This window comes from Babylonia areolata, chromosome 18, assembly GCF_041734735.1.
Source record: "Babylonia areolata isolate BAREFJ2019XMU chromosome 18, ASM4173473v1, whole genome shotgun sequence".
Classification (NCBI taxonomy): domain Eukaryota; kingdom Metazoa; phylum Mollusca; class Gastropoda; order Neogastropoda; family Buccinidae; genus Babylonia; species Babylonia areolata.
Genome location: NC_134893.1, coordinates 24,440,642 through 24,457,931, shown reverse-complemented (window position 1 = coordinate 24,457,931; position 17,290 = coordinate 24,440,642). Strand labels below are relative to the sequence as shown.

At 41.0% G+C, this 17,290-nt stretch overlaps 1 protein-coding gene across 2 annotated transcripts in view; it reads left to right on the top strand.

The window, feature by feature from the left end:
* Window positions 1–5,739: 5,739 nt before the first annotated feature.
* Window positions 5,740–17,290, top strand: part of LOC143291902 (uncharacterized) — a 46,655-nt gene continuing 35,104 nt past the window's right edge. The window contains exon 1 of one of the 2 annotated variants that reach the window (XM_076602042.1): window positions 5,740–5,779. The gene's annotated coding sequence lies outside the window, so the exon portion shown is untranslated. The remainder of the gene's footprint in view (window positions 5,780–17,290) is intronic. The other variant, XM_076602044.1, reaches the window with a different exon arrangement.

The window sequence follows — 17,290 nt, the reverse complement described above, 5'->3', positions numbered from 1 at the left end:
TGAATGAAGTGGTATATTCAAAAATCGTTTTATTGCAAATGTATGAATGATTTCCATTCGTTTATTCTTGTAGATACCCCAAATTTCTGATGCATATGTGAGCATTGGCTCTATCTGTGTGCTAAAGAGTTTCCAGTAAAGTGAAGGGTCAATAGACTTTAATTTTTGCATAGCTCTAATAATTTCAACAATTCCCTTTTTCCCCTTCCTGCACATTTCGGTCATGCTGTGTTCAAACTTAACTTTGTTGTGAAAATCAATCCTAGACATTAAGTAGGTATTAGTGACTTTTACTTCAGTTTCTCCATATCGCCATTTTTCATGGACCGAAAGATGCCCACCTTTTCGAAACACAGTTATATTTGTCTTGTCCAAATTAACAGTTAGACACAACCTGTCTGCTTCTTGTTTTAGAATGTTGATTTTTCAGTCCCACAACTGTATCAGATAGAAGTATTACATCATCAGCAAAAAGCAATAAAAATAAATCAACAGCTCCTTAAGTCATTTGTACTCATGCTTTCCTTTTCTAGACAATTCAACAGCTAATTCATTAATAAAGAATGAGAATAATTGTGGGCTAAGCAAAGAACCCTGTTTAACGCCTCTTGGACAAGTGAAAAAATCAGTATAGAAATTTTTATCCCTTACACAGGCCAAAACTGTATCAAATATTCCTCGCACCGCTCTATATAACTTTCCATTAACACCACTATTTCTCAAGACATTCCACGACATATTTCTGTTTACCGAATCGAACGCTTTCTGGAAATCTACATAAGCAACATAAAGTTTAGAGTTTCTACTTAGGTATTTTTGTACAAATGCATAAAGAGTAAAAAAATATGGTCAACCGTACTATAGTCTGCCCTAAATCCAGCTTGCTCCTCAACAATTTTTGTCTCCCTTTGTGCTCACTTTGTAAGCCTTTTATTTAAGATATGGGTATGAACCTTTCCAATTACACTTGTCAAAGCTATCCATCTATAATTATCGGGGTTGTTATCATCTCCCTTCTTGTATATTGGCACAATGATAGATTTAGACCAGGCTGTTGGAAATTTCCCTGTATCAAAAAGTAAATTGAAAAGATCTTGTAAAAAGTCGATAACTGGAGAGAATAGAGAGAAAGGAAGATAGAGAGAGAGAGAAGAGAGAGAGAGAGGAGGACACAGATTTTCTAATCTTACCATAAATTATTGGGAGGGGGAGGGGGGGCGGAATAAATATCAGTGTATGCACTCGTGTAAGGTAAAATTAGGAAACAATACTTTACAAGAAAAGCATAATGGGTGTGTGTGTGTGTGTGTGTGTGTGTGTGTGTGTGTGTGTGTGTGTGTGCGTGCGCGCGCGCACGCGCTTAAATATGTAATAAAGGAGGGAGGGAGAAATACATGAGGGATGGTGGAAGAGGGGAAAGCGAAATTTCGAGCAAATAAAAACTTTTAACATCTGTGGCACGTGCCGATGACAGGGATCACTCACACAGACACAGACACAACTGATTGCTATCCTGTGATCAACGAAGACCCTGTCATCAAACTGCCTCCCGGTGTTCGTAATGTGCAGCATGTCAATGTCTTTCTCCTCTCTTCCTCCCAGCAGTCAGTTCCCAGTATCTCGTGACGACATTAAAAATCATCCAGCATTATTCACGAGCGCCACAAGCAAGATGGGTGCGCCGTGGCACAGTGGTTAGCATCCCAGACTGACAGCCCGGGAGTTGGGGGTCCAGTCCCCACCAGTGCCTCATTGAAGCAGCTAGCACACAATCCGTGGCACAGTGGTTAGCGTCCCAGACTGACAGCCAGGGAGTTTTGGGTCCAGTCCCCAGCAGTGCCTTTCAGCAGCTGACACAAAGGCCGATTTAACCCTACAGTTAAGAATGACCGTCAGAAACTGATCTCATAGGAGTCGTGTAACATCGTAACCATACGTTCAGATCGGCTGAACGCGTTCTTTGGATCTGACTTTTCCTCGACAGGTTGCTTTTTTTTTTTTTTTTTCGAACGGGTGATCCCAGTCCTTCCAATCTTTGACTTGCAACCTCTGACCTCTCGTTTTGGGGTGATTCATATCCTTTCAGCCTTTGACTTCCAGCGTTTGACCTCGTTTTGGGGGTGATTCGAACAACTCTGTGTCTTCTTTGCCTGCTGGTAATAAAAAAAAATCAAAAAAAAATCACCTTTCGTTCTCCTCTTTCTTTCGTGATGTGAGTGTCAGATGAACTTTTTTCACACACACACACACACGCACATGTGACCATCACCCTGGCGTGACCAGTGTTGTAAGCACATGGCGACTGGTTGTGAAAAAAACAACTGCAGTCAAATAACTGAGAACAAACTATGTCGAAACAGACTTATTGAATTTAGGACACTGAACAGGAGGTCACCAGCTTTTTGTTGTTTCAAAAGTGCGAGATCGATAGACAAATGCAAGGTCGAATAATTTTGGAACTGAAAACGTTTACCTTTCCGCTCCAGTCATGTACGTGACCTGACTGCACGAAGCGAGGTGTACGGAAGGAAACGGGGGGAAGCAGACGATTCACTGTGTTATTTGAGGTTTCGTCTGCCGCGTTTTTTGACTTGTGTATGGTGTAGTATGAGCGTCAGAAAAAGTGAAACTCGCGTTGTCTTTTCTCAGAATTCTGTGTCAATATCGGAACAGAGTACATAAATGAATTTCTGTCCAAACAGACCAGCGTGGAGCCCGTATTCCAGAACATAATTTCTCAGTCGAGGTCAAAGGAAGCAAGCAAGCGCACGCGCGCGTGTGTGTTTGTGTGTGTGGACATGACACAAGAGGCTGTGAACAGAGCTGAGGACACGGCACAACAGGCTGTGAATAGTCATAGCTAAGGACATGTCACAGCCGGCTGTGGACTCAGCTGAGGACATGACACAACAGGATGTGAACACAGCTGAGGACAAGTACAACAGACAGTGGACAGAGCAGGCAGGCAGGCAGGCACACACACACACACACACACACACACACACACACACACACACACACACATGCATATATATATACATGCACACACACACACACACACACACACACACACACACACACACACACATACATATATATGTATATATATACATATATATATGCGCGCGCGCACACACACACACACACACACACACACATATATATATATATATACCTATATAAATTGGTCTGTCGGGTCATGTTTATGACTATGTTAAATCCTTTTTAAGTGGGAGATATATAGTGGCAAAAGTGGGAGTAACTTTATCAACCTCTAGGCCTATAAACATGGGAATCCCGCAGGGTTCCATTATTTCTCCATTGTTGTTCAACATTATGCTTTATGATTTACATACATGTTTTTCATCATCTACCAAGCTGGCTCAATATGCTGATGATACTGCTATATGGATTCAGACATCCTTGAGGAAAAGGACAAGCCTACATTACATCAATTATATACAAAAACATTTTCAGGGTGAACTCGATAGACTGAGTAGCTATATGCAATCTAATGGTTTTGAGTTTTCTGTAGAAAAAACACATTTGATCCTCTTTAATAATGGTTATAATCCCAGCAAACTACCACGATTTTTTTTAGGAGGACGTGAAATATTTTTCAAGTCGGAAATAAAATTTCTTGGGATCCTATTTACTTCAAAACTAAACTGGAAGAAACACATTGATTCAATGGTGACTAAAGCAGTTAAAAGTTTAAATTTCTTAAAAATTGTAAGTCACTCTGCTTGGGGACAAGACTCCAAAATTCTTTTACATTTAGCGACATCTCTCGTAAGATCAAGATTGACCTACGGTCAAGAAATTTTCTTTTCTGCTCCGCCGACGTTTCTAAAGAAGCTGCGAATAATTGACAGTAAAGCTGTGAAACTGGCTTTAGGGTACCTGTGCATACTAAGACCTCAGAAGCCTATAAGCTTGCGGGTATTCTACCACTAGATGAAATCAGAAAATTAATTTCTGCTAAATATATTGTGAGATGTACAGCAGTGGATGATTTTGAGGAATTAAATATTAGGTCTGATATTGATTTTCCAAAAAATGCACAAAATAATTCAAATCTACAAACCATTCGCACATATGTGTCAGATATTTTAAATTCTTCAGACATTGATTTGCATGATATGGCACCTCGTGTTCTGGTGCCACCTGTCCCTCCCTGGGAGTTAACAAAAGCAAACGTCAACATATGTGCTTCTGACACACAAAAGGAGAATCTTTACATATAATAGCAGCATATGTCAGAATTGAATTAGAAGAAAATTTTGATTATCATTTAAAAGTTTACACTGATGGCTCGGTCCTGGATGATAGCAGTGCAGGATCTGCTTTTGTCATTCCTGACCTAAAAACAGAAAAATCATATTATTTAGGTAAGGGACGTTCAATTTTTACAGCTGAATTGGTGGCCATCCTTATGGCTTTAAATCATCTTGTTGATATACCAATCATAGTAAGTAATATCCTATTTTGTGTTGATTCTCAATCTGTCTTAAAAGGTTTGCTCCTTTTTGAGAATAATCAAAGAGAAGATTTATTTTTTGAAATTAGGTATTTATTGCACTCCCTATTTGTGAAGGGTACAAATGTTGATTTTTGTTGGATACCATCCCACACTGGATTCCGTTATAACGACCAAACAGATGGGGCAACAAAAAGGGGAGCAAAAAATCATATAGATAGTATAAAAGTATATTGCCCATTGTCATACAATGAAATAAGCAATATACTAGAAAGAGACTTTTATAGGTGCTTGAATTCAAGTCTAAAACCTCGTCAGTTGACTCTCTCAGACTTTGTTCCGATTCGCAGACCAATTCTGAGCTTAGCTCTCAGACTATTATCAAATTCATTACGGACAAAGTATTGTTCTAATGTCAAGTGTATATGCTTTAATAACCTGACAATTGAGCATATAATTTTTCACTGTAGCTTGATGAAGCCTTTTGTACACGAAAGTGTGTCTTCACAAGTGACTGAGAACGTTGATGTTTTTGACTTTTTGCATTCATTATCAGTTGTTTCGCTTGTCAGTTTAACGACTTCTCTTTTACGAAGTCCTTTAAGTAATTTCCTGTAACTGTAGAGGGGTTTTTTTTTGTTTATTTGTTTTGTTTTTCATCCAAATTTCACTCACATTTTTACCCTCATTTGCCCAGTTTCCCCCAACCCTCCATTCATCCACATCTCCCACCCCTTCTAACCGATAATACTCAGATGTATTCATAAATACTTTTACAAAATGTCTTCAATCACCGATATGTGTGACGGGACATTAAACAAAAATTCCTTCATATACCTATATATATATATATATGCGCGCGCGCACGCACACACACACACACACACACACACACACACACACACACACACACATGCGTGCGTGCGTGCGCGCACGCGCGTACCCTAAGATAAAGCCAATTCTCATACTTCCATACCTATATTTACCAGTATAGTCTGTCGCATTTCCTTCACATGAATCCATTCTTCCTGACAGTTTAGACGTTCTCAGCCGGCTTTAACTGACAAGTTCGGAAAAAAGACATCGCCTGTGGGTTTTTTTTTTCCTTTTAACACTAAAGTTTAACCATGGTGTTATTGACCCCACCCCATTCCCCTTCCGTTCAAAGTGGGTGTGCACTGCGCAAGCCTGCTGCACGCGGGCCGTTTTGTAAGAAACGCGTGACTGTCTGTCATTCCACGTGCGTCCCGCGAGCTGTCATCACCTCTACACACTCACGTACGGGTGGCCACGAGAACAGTAAGACTTGATGTTTTCCCCGCGATCTCTCTCTTACCTCTTTCTCACTCTCTCTTTCTCTTGTTCGCATGTAAGTACACGCGCGTGTGGGAGTGCACATATTGTGCGTGTATTCATTCATGACTGCCCTCGTTGGTGTGAAACCGGAAGAAAACAGAAGAAGTCATTGAACGCGTCTCATCTTTTTCAAGGAAGGGGGAGGGAGGGAGGGGGGTATTATTTAGGTTCTTTGTTCTTTGGGCCGTTGTTTGCATGGTTTCCAATTAATTCTTTCTTTCTTTCGATTTAAAAAAAAAAAATCTTTCTTCACTTTATCCATACTTCTGTTGGGTTTCTCGGTCTCTGTCTCTCTCTCTCTCTCCCTCTTCCTCCCTCTCTCTAATGTTTTGTTGCACATTATGCGTATATTAAACATACTTCAAAATAACTCCATATAAGTGTTTTTGAAGGTATTTGATGCACAGGTTCAATCTATTGCTATGTATGGAGCTGAGTTGCGGGGACTGGATAAAGCAGCTACACATATTGAAAAGGTTCATTTATAATCATGCACTGACAGAAATCGTTGGGTGTATTTATAAATACACCCAACGATTTAGTTTACGGAGAAACAGGACGTCACCCTATTCATATTAATCCGTCTATTCGTTGCATTAGGTACCGGCTTAAATATTACGTGTAGACGCAAACAGATTACCAGTATAAGCTTATGAAATGTTGATGTGGTTAGAGTCGGGTGGTGAATAAACGTGAGTTTCAAGAGTTCGAGAGTTTTTGTTCCGAAATGGTTTGGGGTTTGTATGGCTGAACCAAGGAGTAAAAAAGGTAAACGCATTCTTGCAGGATCTTCGTCAAAGACTTATTGATTGTCATTGGCAAAACTGGAACGAACGTGTTCAGAATAGTGAGAGATTTTCTTTTTGTAGAACATTTAAATCGTCGTGGAAATGTGAAAATTATCTTCAGTGTGATATTGATAGATATTTGAAATGTTATTTGACAAAGTTTGGATTTGGAGCAACAGATATGGTAATTCATCGTGATCGATATAAATAAGTTCCCACCAATACCTTGACATCTCCGATGTGTAAAACTGGAAAAGAAGATGAAATACATATTTTATTGTGCTGTCCTGCTTTGTGTGATCTCAGGCTAGATTACATTCCTAGAAAATTCCACTTAAACCCATGTCTTTTTCATGTTACCTTGCTGATGACAAACCAAAATAGCAACATACTGAAGAATGTATCCATATATTTATATAAATCCTTTAAGAGGCGTGCCATCGCTGTTAAAGAATATGATAATTGTTTCCGAATGCTTTGTTTATGATACTGACTTATTTGTAGAATTTGTCAACGCACTTTCTTTGTGCTTCCTTTATTCGTTTGTTCATTATAACTGTATTTGTATTTGGATCCCCTTGAGAAGGGGGTGTGGCCTATACTGAATAAAAATGTTCATTCGTTCGTTCGTTCTCTCTCCCTTCCTCACTCATTTGAATGGTTCCCCTTCAAGGGCTGGATTAGAAAAAAAAAAGCATCGTGTTGCTTACTCTATTGCCCTCAGAAAATATTTTTTATTCATTTTTTTCATTCTCTCTCTCTCTCTCTCTCTCTCTCTCTCTCTCTCTCTCACCTACGTAACTCATACCCTTGAAACTGAAATTCTACCTTGAGAACACAACAAACTGTCGAGACCGACAATACAAAGAAGTATAATTTAACACCTCTTAAAACTTTCAGTTTGATCGCACTTTTTATGCTTACGTTAATTAGAAAATAATGTGCTGGCAGTTTCTCTACACGTTGTTTGTATGTTTGCTTGTTGTTGTTGTTTTCTGGTTGTTGTTTTTTTAGAAAATGAAATAAATCACTTCACAGAAGGGGGAAGGATTTTTTTTAAATGAGCTGTTGCACATACTAGAGATTGCAGAAATTGTAATTTTGCATCAATTCCATATTTGAATGTCATCGTTTAATAGGCAGGAGGTAATTGGAGGAGTGGGGGGTGTTGAACGGTGACCGAATTGGGGGAAACCGGGTGGAATCAAAGATGAACATTTTAATTGAAGTGATACGAAACTCTAGGGAGAACTGGACAGCACAAGGTCTTCAGAGAAGAAGGCCCCCTCAGTCAAGTGTTTCGGTCCTAAATTCCTTACACTCTAAGGGGGCCGGGCCGCACCCAGGTCATGACTCCTGGATGCCCTTGTATTGTCACCTTTTCTTTTTTTTCCTGGTCATCAGCAGGTTTGAACCCGCGCCTCCAGGGTGGTAGCCACTTCAGAACTGAGTCACCATTTTTCTGGCAGACGTTTTAACCACTGAGCCATCGTACGCCTAGTCTAAGTAGGGAAAATTTAATCCTTATGAAGTTTACTTTCATTCCTCCTGGACCAGATCCAAATCAAGTACAATAAATAAACAAGATAGGCAAGGCCTTCAAGACTCACTTGTGATACACTTTAAAGAAAAATCTAATCGCTAAAATGTGTTCTGTATTTGTTATTATAAAGCTTCGCGTTTAAAAACAAAAAAGTCCTAACCAGATTCGAATGAAGTCCCCTAGCATTAATTACAGAGTAATTTCCCTTTTTTACTATCTGCACCAAAACGTTTGCAAAATAAATAAAACTTCCATGCTTAGCAAAAGAAGTTCCTGTTTGAACAAAAAATGATAATAATGACTGCTCTTGTTGTTGGGTCAGAATATCAGATCAAAGTGCCAAGTTTAGAGAATACAAAAGAATATAAATATAACAGTAAATGCAGTTTGCTTATAATTAGGCTTCATTTTTGTTGTTGTTGTTGTTGTTGTTGTTGTTTTGTGCCCATCCCAGAGGTGCAATATTGTTTTAAACAAGATGACTGAAAAGAACTGAATTTTTCCTATTTTTATGCCTAATTTGGTGTCAACTGACAAAGTATTTGCAGAGAAAATGTCAATGTTAAAGTTTACCACGGACACACACAGACACACACACACACTCACACACACAGACAACCGAACACCGGGTTAAAACATAGACTCACTTTGTTTACACAAGTGAGTCAAAAATTAAAACAAAAAAAAACACAACACACACACACACATACACACACACACACATACACACGTGCGCACACACACACAACAACAACAACACGGAACAACAACCAAAAAAAAAAAAAAAAAAAACACAACAAAACAAACAAACAACAAAAGACAACAACATCTTAATGAACATCGTAAAAGAGAAGTCATTAATTTATCGGAGAAAATTATCCAGTATAAAACTGTCTTCCATACCACTGTCCTCGATGTTTTTGTAAATGTGTTGACGATTCAGTTTCAAGTTGGTTCATACAATGGCTCTATCCATCTATTAGTCATTCGGATGAGACGATAAACCGAGGTCCCGTGTGCAGCATGCATTTAGCGCACGTAAAAGAACCCACGGCAACAAAAGGGTTGTTCCTGGCAAAATTCTGTAGAAAAATCCACCGATAGGAAAAAGAAATCAAAGTGCACGCAGGAAAAAATAACAAAAAATGGGTGGCGCTGTAGTGTAGCGACGCGCTCTCCCTGGGGAGAGCAGACCGAATTTCACACAGAGAAATCTGTTGTGATAAAAAGAAATACAAATACAAATCTTACTTCACCCTTTCTTGCTTTCCTGTTTCTTTCTAAGGAGGCAGTAGACAGGGTTTGATTGCAGGACAATTTTGTTTGTTTTTTTGTTTTTTTAAGGACAAAAATCATCTGAAGAAGGGTTGAACATGACGGCGATATGGCTTGTGTTGTGACCCTAATCTTCAGTGATATTTTTTTTATGGGTCCCCCCAACGTGAGTTTGTGTGTTTTCATGTTCTGATATGTATGGATATTTTTTTTATATGATTTTATGTTCAACGGTCGGTAAACAGGACACCGTATACCAATATCGATTTATGGGGCGGAGGTATGGTTACCTTACCAAGTCAAACCGGATGATTCTTTCGATTTAGCACATCTTGTTGACGACTGCTTATCGAATAAGTTTCCACATGAAAAACTACACATTAAATTCTGTAAGAAAATAATTGGAGTACACAAAAAAGCTATGGTGCTTCCTGTGTTAGGTGAATTGGGCAGATTCCCAATAAGTTCAAAGATAATATGTCAAGTTATTACATATTGGATTCACATAATTCAGTTACCAGAAACTTCCCTCATCAACAAATTATATAAGTCCATGTACCAACAAGAAAATGCAAGTTCCCCATGGTTGATATTTGTTAGAAGGATACTGGAAATTATAGGCCTTGATCACATTTGGAAAAATCAATTCACATTCAGCGTACATAGACTGAAAAACGTGGTATATCAAAAATTTGAAAATGAATATATCAAACACTGGAAAAATAAAAGAGAAAAAAACATTAAAGCTAAAATTTTACAATACGATTTTAGCAGAGTACAAAACTGAAACCTATATTTTAAATATATCAGATACAAAACACAGACAAGCTTTAACAAAACTCAGAATAAGCGCGCATGACCTAAAGATTGAGAAATGTAGATATTTGAATATTCCACAAGAAGACAGATTGTGCAGCAAGTGTAACATACTCGAAGACGAAATCCATCTTGATCATTGTATTAAATATAAAACCTTAAGGCAACAATTCTTAAAAGATATTCAAAATTCGAATAACACAGGAAATATTCCCAGTCAGGTGATGCTAACAGATGATGAATATATACAAACAAGATTAGGAAAATTTGTTTATGAATGCTGTTGCAATTTATTGCATTAACTGATTAATTAATTTGTGTATTTTTCATTCATTCATTCATGTACCATTGCACTTGTGTCTTATAAACCTTAAGGTTTCATGACAATAACATCTATTTTATTCTATTGTATACCACGATGCAGTGAACTACCTAACATTGATATACAACACATATACAGGTAACTTGTCTCTCTCACTGATATCCATGTACACTATAACAGATTACATTTGTAAGTAAGGACAAGTAAATAAGTAAAGAAAGAACTAAACAAGCAAACAAACGAACTGATTAATTAAGAAAAGGAGACAGGACTCGAAACTTACCTGAATTCTTTATGTAGGGCTCACAACGAATGCACAAGAAAACAAATGCCGCGTCATGTCATTTCTAGCATGTAAAACGGCAGGAAGTGAATTGAACGTTTATGTTTTTTTTATGTATAGGAGGAGATAAACCTCGTCATTTTGTGTTGAAGGAGAGACACCACGTCATTTTGTGTTGAAGGAGACACCCCAGGTCATTATGTGTTAAAGGAGGTACACCACGTCATTTTGTATCGAAGGAGATACACCACGTCATTATGTATTGAAGGAGATACACCACGTCATTTTGTATAGATTGAGTTACACCACGTCATTATGTGTAGAATGAGATACACCACGTCATTATGTATATAATGAGACACACCACGTCATTTTGTATAGAATGAAACACGCCACGTCATTTTGTGTTGGAGCTGAACCACGTCATGTAGAAGGAGTTAAACCGCGTCATTATGTTTTGAATGAGTTAAACCGCGTCATTCTGTACGGTTTGATTTGGTATGCAACGCTGTGCTAATCACACACACACACACACACACACACACACACACACGTTTAAAGAGCAAGGTGTGTAACAGGGTGAGCCAATGAACACAATGACCTTCATCCGTGTTTCAGCGCATTTTACTTAGAAAAAGGAAACAGCGGTGTTTTTCACGCACTGTGATGTGAGATTCAGAATCTGAGATTATATTGGTCAGAGACTGAATTTCTCATAGTTTCGCGTCATGTTAGGGCCAGCCAGCGCTTGTATTCTCTCTGTCCGTTGCTTGAACTGCGTGTGTTAAATTATTTATTTCATACATCATATATTTTTTTTAATTGTTTTTATTTCATCTCCATTCTATTTGGTCATTCTTTTTAACAATGTATATTTTTAGTTGTGGAAAAGGCAAGGACCGACTCTTTTTGCAAGTGTGTATGCGCGCGCGTTTGTGTGAGTGAGTGAGAGAGAGAGAGAGAGAGAGAGAGAGAGTGTGTGTGTGTTGTCTCGGGTGGATGGATTGGTGGATGGGTGGTCGCTAACCACGAGGGTCACACAAGTGCTATTGAAAACTGCAACAACTCATGTTCCACTGTCTGCACTCCCAAAACGTGTGCCACGTTGAACCGTCCGACGACAGTGAATCAATACTTCAGATCATCAGCTATGCAACATTAGCTTCCTTTATTACGTAAGCCAGGCGGGTTGACTGCTGTGCGTCTTCATTCACACACACACATACACACACGCGCGCGCGCGTTCGCGTTCACACTTCGTTATTAAAAATTAATTAAACGTAAACTGACAAAACAAAACAATCAACAAAACAAAACAAACAAAAATACCCCAGTGTTGATAATGTCAACACACTTTGTAAGGGCATTTTTACGAACTTTGAAGTAAGAAGAGTGGAGATTTGATTACTGCAAGGGGTTTTACGCCATGTAGATGGTCGATCACACGAGTACCTCATTATACGTGGTGAGAATGAAGCCAGCAGAGGCAGTGGCGGTTGGTTAATAGACCCAGTCAGTGGTGGTGTTGGTCAGTAGACCCAGTCAGTGGCAGTGTGGGTCAGTAGACCCTGTCAGTGGTGGTGTGGGTCAGTAGACCCAGTCAGTGGTGGTGTGGGTCAGTAGACCCTGTCAGTGGTGGTGTTGGTCAGTAGACCCAGTCAGTGGTGGTGTGGGTCAGTAGACCCAGTCAGTAGTGGTGTTGGTCAGTAGACCCTGTCAGTGGTGGTGTTGGTCAGTAGACCCAGTCAGTGGTGGTGTTGGTCAGTAGACCCAGTCAGTGGTGGTGTGGGTCAGTAGACCAGTCAGTGGTGGTGTTGGTCAGTAGACCAGTCAGTGGTGGTGTTGGTCAGTAGACCCAGTCAGTGGTGGTGTGGGTCAGTAGACCCAGTCAGTGGTGGTGTGGGTCAGTAGACCCTGTCAGTGGTGGTGTTGGTCAGTAGACCAGTCAGTGGTGGTGTTGGTCAGTAGACCAGTCAGTGGTGGTGTGGGTCAGTAGACCCTGTCAGTGGTGGTGTGGGTCAGTAGACCCAGTCAGTGGTGGTGTGGATCAGTAGACCCAGTCAGTGGTGGTGTGGGTCAGTAGACCCAGTCAGTGGTGGTGTGGATCAGTAGACCCAGTCAGTGGTGGTGTGGGTCAGTAGACCCAGTCAGTGGTGGTGTTGGTCAGTAGACCAGTCAGTGGTGGTGTTGGTCAGTAGACCCAGTCAGTGGTGGTGTTGGTCAGTAGACCCAGTCAGTGGTGGTGTGGGTCAGTCAGTAGACCAGTCAGTGGTGGTGTTGGTCAGTAGACCAGTCAGTGGTGGTGTTGGTCAGTAGACCCAGTCAGTGGCGGTGTGGGTCAGTAGACCCAGTCAGTGGTGGTGTGGGTCAGTAGACCCAGTCAGTGGTGGTGTTGGTCAGTAGACCCAGTCAGTGGCGGTGTGGGTCAGTAGACCCTGTCAGTGGTGGTGTGGGTCAGTAGACCCTGTCAGTGGTGGTGTTGGTCAGTAGACCCTGTCAGTGGTGGTGTGGGTTAGTAGACCCTGTCAGTGGTGGTGTGGGTCAGTAGACCCTGTCAGTAGTTGTGTGGGTCAGTAGACCCAGTCAGTAGTGGTGTGGGTCAGTAGACCCTGTCAGTAGTTGTGTGGGTCAGTAGACCCAGTCAGTAGTGGTGTGGGTCCGTGTGGGTCGGTAGACCCAGTCAGTAATGGTGTAAATCAGTAGACCCATTCAGGAGTGGTGTGGATCAGTATACCCAGTCAGTAGCATCAGTGTGGGTCAGTACACCCGGTCAGTAGTGGGGTGGGACAGCAGACCCATACCAGGAGTGGTGTGGGTCAGTAGACCCAGTCAGTAGTATCAGCGTGGGTCAGTAGACCCAGTGATTCTTGTTTCTTGGGTAGAAGGGTCTGCTGCATGATGGCCGCTGAACATTGCGAGGTCAAGAGTTCTTTCTGCTGTCTTGGCCCAGTCGGTTGGAACATAGCGTCCTGCCTTCTCAGTCCAGCCGGCTCGTGGATTCCTCACTTCAGGTTTATAAAATAATAGTCTCTGCGAAAACAAATCTTTCGTTCTGCCTGCCATTGACTGACGCGCTTAAACATTCTGCCGGTGATGCGGGCATTGGCTTGTAAGCGCGTTTGCGCTTTTATTTGAATGTATGTATGTATGTATGTATCTCTCTCTCGATATATATAAAGATATATATATATATATATATATATATATATATATATATATATATATATATATATATATATATATACACGTTTTTGTATGTGTTTTCTTAGAGACTACTTAAAATGCCCATGCCTGAAGAAGCTGTTATGCAGCGAAAATTTGCTGCAAATCAATTACGAGTTTTAAAGACATGCCAAGACTACCGTTGTTCTTATTTTTATATTTTACCGGTCTCGGCATTTGCCTCAGTATATATATATATAGTGGTGAGGTTTCCTGTCAACACACCTCAGTAGCGGTGAGGTTTGTTTCCTGTCATCACACGTCAGTAGCGGTGAGGTTTCCTGTCATCACACGTCAGTAGCGGTGAGGTTTCCTGTCAACACACGTCAGTAGCGGTGAGGTTTCCTGTAACACACGTCAGTAGCGGTGAGATTTCCTGTCAACAGACGTCAGTAGCGGTGAGGTTTCCTATCAACACACCTCAGTAGCGGTGAGGTTTCCTATCCACACACGTCAGTAGCGGTGAGGTTTCCTGTCAACACACGTCAGTAGCAGTGAGGTTTACTATTAACACACCTCAGTAGCGGTGAGGTTTTCTGTCAACACACGTCAGTAGCGGTGAATTTTCCTGTCAACTCACCTCAGTAGCGGTGAGGTTTTTTGTCAACACACCTCAGTAGCGGTGAGGATTCCTGTCAACACACCTCAGTAGCGGTGAGGATTCCTATCCACACACGTCAGTAGCGGTGAGGTTTCCCGTCAACACACCCCAGTAGCGGTGAGGTTACCTATCAACACACGTCAGTAGCGGTGAAGTTTCCTGTCAACTCACATCAGTAGCGGTGAGGTTTCCTGTCAACACACCTCAGTAGCGGTGAGGTTTCCTGTCATAACGCCCCAGTAGCGGTGAGGTTTCCTCTCAGCACACCTCAGTAGCGGTGAGGTTTCCTGTCAACAGACGTCAGTAGCGGTGAGGTTTCCTGTCAACAGACGTCAGTAGCGGTGAGGTTTCCCGTCAACACACCTCAGTAGCGGTGAGGTTTCCTGTCAGCACACCTCAGTAGCGGTGAGGTTTCCTGTCAACACACGTCAGTAGCGGTGAGGTTTCCTGTCAACAGACGTCAGTAGCGGTGAGGTTTGTTTCCTGTCAACACACGTCAGTAGCGGTGAGGTTTGTTTCCTGTCAACACACGTCAGTAGCGGTGAGGTTTCCCATCAAACCCCCCAGTAGCGGTGAGGTTTCCCGTCAACACACGTCAGTAGCGGTGAGGTTTCCTGTCAACACACCCCAGTAGCGGTGAGGTTTCCTGTCAACACACCCCCAGTAGCGGTGAGGTTTCCTGTCAACACACCCCAGTAGCGGTGAGGTTTCCTGTCAACACACCCCAGTAGCGGTGAGGTTTCCTGTCAACAGACGTCAGTAGCGGTGAGGTTTGTTTCCTGTCAACACACGTCAGTAGCGGTGAGGTTTCCTGTCAACAGACGTCAGTAGCGGTGAGGTTTGTTTCCCGTCAACACACGTCAGTAGCGGTGAGGTTTCCCATCAACCCCCCCAGTAGCGGTGAGGTTTCCCGTCAACACACGTCAGTAGCGGTGAGGTTTCCTGTCAACACACCTCAGTAGCGGTGAGGTAGGCCCCAGAGCAGCAGCAGCAACAACGTCAACCTTAATTCACATGTGTTGCGTGCGGGAGTTCACTGAACCAGACTGCTGCCGAAATCAGATCCATGGCCTATCTGATCATCAGCGTGATGTCATCTTCTGTTCCATAAACAACAAAACCTACACGGGTGAAGGGCATCGTTGGGGAGAGGGACAGGGCAGTGTTTGTGTGTGTCAGACGAATGCACGCACAGACACACAGACAGACAGACAGATACACACACAGATATATATATATATATATATATATATATATATATATATATATATATATATATATATATGTGTGTGTGTGTGTGTGTGTGTGTTGAAGCATATGCACACACACACACACACACACACACACACACACACACACACACACATATATATATATATATATATATATATATATATATATATCTGTGTGTGTGTGTGTGTGTGTTTGTATGTGTGTGTATGTGTGTGTGTGTGTGTGTGTGTGTGTGTGGGTGTGTAAATGAATTATATATCCCAACTATCTAGGCTAGAATTCGATTATGATGGAGAATTTGTGTGTGTGTGTGTGTGTGTGTGTGTGTGTGTGTGTGTGTGTGTGTGTGTGTGTGTGTGTGTGTGTGTGTGTGCTCATATATACATACACATATGCTTAAACAGATACATATATACGCACAAATATATACATACACACACATACACACATAGATTCATACTGTAATTATGCATGCAGAAAAAAAAAGAATTTAGATAAATAGAGAATAAGAAATGAGCAAGAGAGGCAAGGCCTCTAAGACTCACTTGTGATACATATTTTGAAAACAAGAAGAAAAAAATCGTTACAATGTCTTCTGTATTTGAGATTATAAAGCTTCGGGTAAAACAAAAATCCATAAAGCAGATTCGAACCAAGCATGTTCGGGCGAGAGGAAGCAGACTAACACACGGCACTAACCTGTGTCTACAAAAAGACGTTCAAAAAGTAACATTCAATAATGTTGTTGTTATTTTAGCACGATAAATCGGTTACGGTATTCGAGGTGATAACGCCATTTAAATCATGTTATTATGGTATATCTCGGGTATTTAAGAAATTCCTTTAAATCCACGGTAAAGTAGATGTTGCCATCGCCTCAAGCTCACCGCTTTTTCCACATCGTGGAGATCGTGTTCAACAGGCTCACACGCAGCTGGCAGACACTAAAAAATGGTCCATTTAATATCTCTTTTGTGTAGATTCTAGTCAAATCAGTATCTACTTCGAAATATTCATATGCAGTAAACGCGTTGATGATGTAGTTGGTGTCACTGTATGTGTTCTGTCCAGAATTTGTATTTCTTTTCTTTTAATTGCGAACAAGAAATAAAAAAGATTATCTGCACAGACCAGCCTGGACAAGGCTGACCAAAACTCTGTGAAACGGTCGATTCAATGTTTCTTTTATATTCATTCTTGTTAATTCAGTTAATTCCACAATGGAATATGCATATGCAGTAAGCACATCAATGGTGTATTAAATGTCTTTGTATGCGTTCTGTCCAGAGTTTGTATTTCTTTTCCTTTATTTGCGAACACCAAGAAATAAACCGATAATAATCCGGAAAATCGGCTTAATTCGGGAGACTT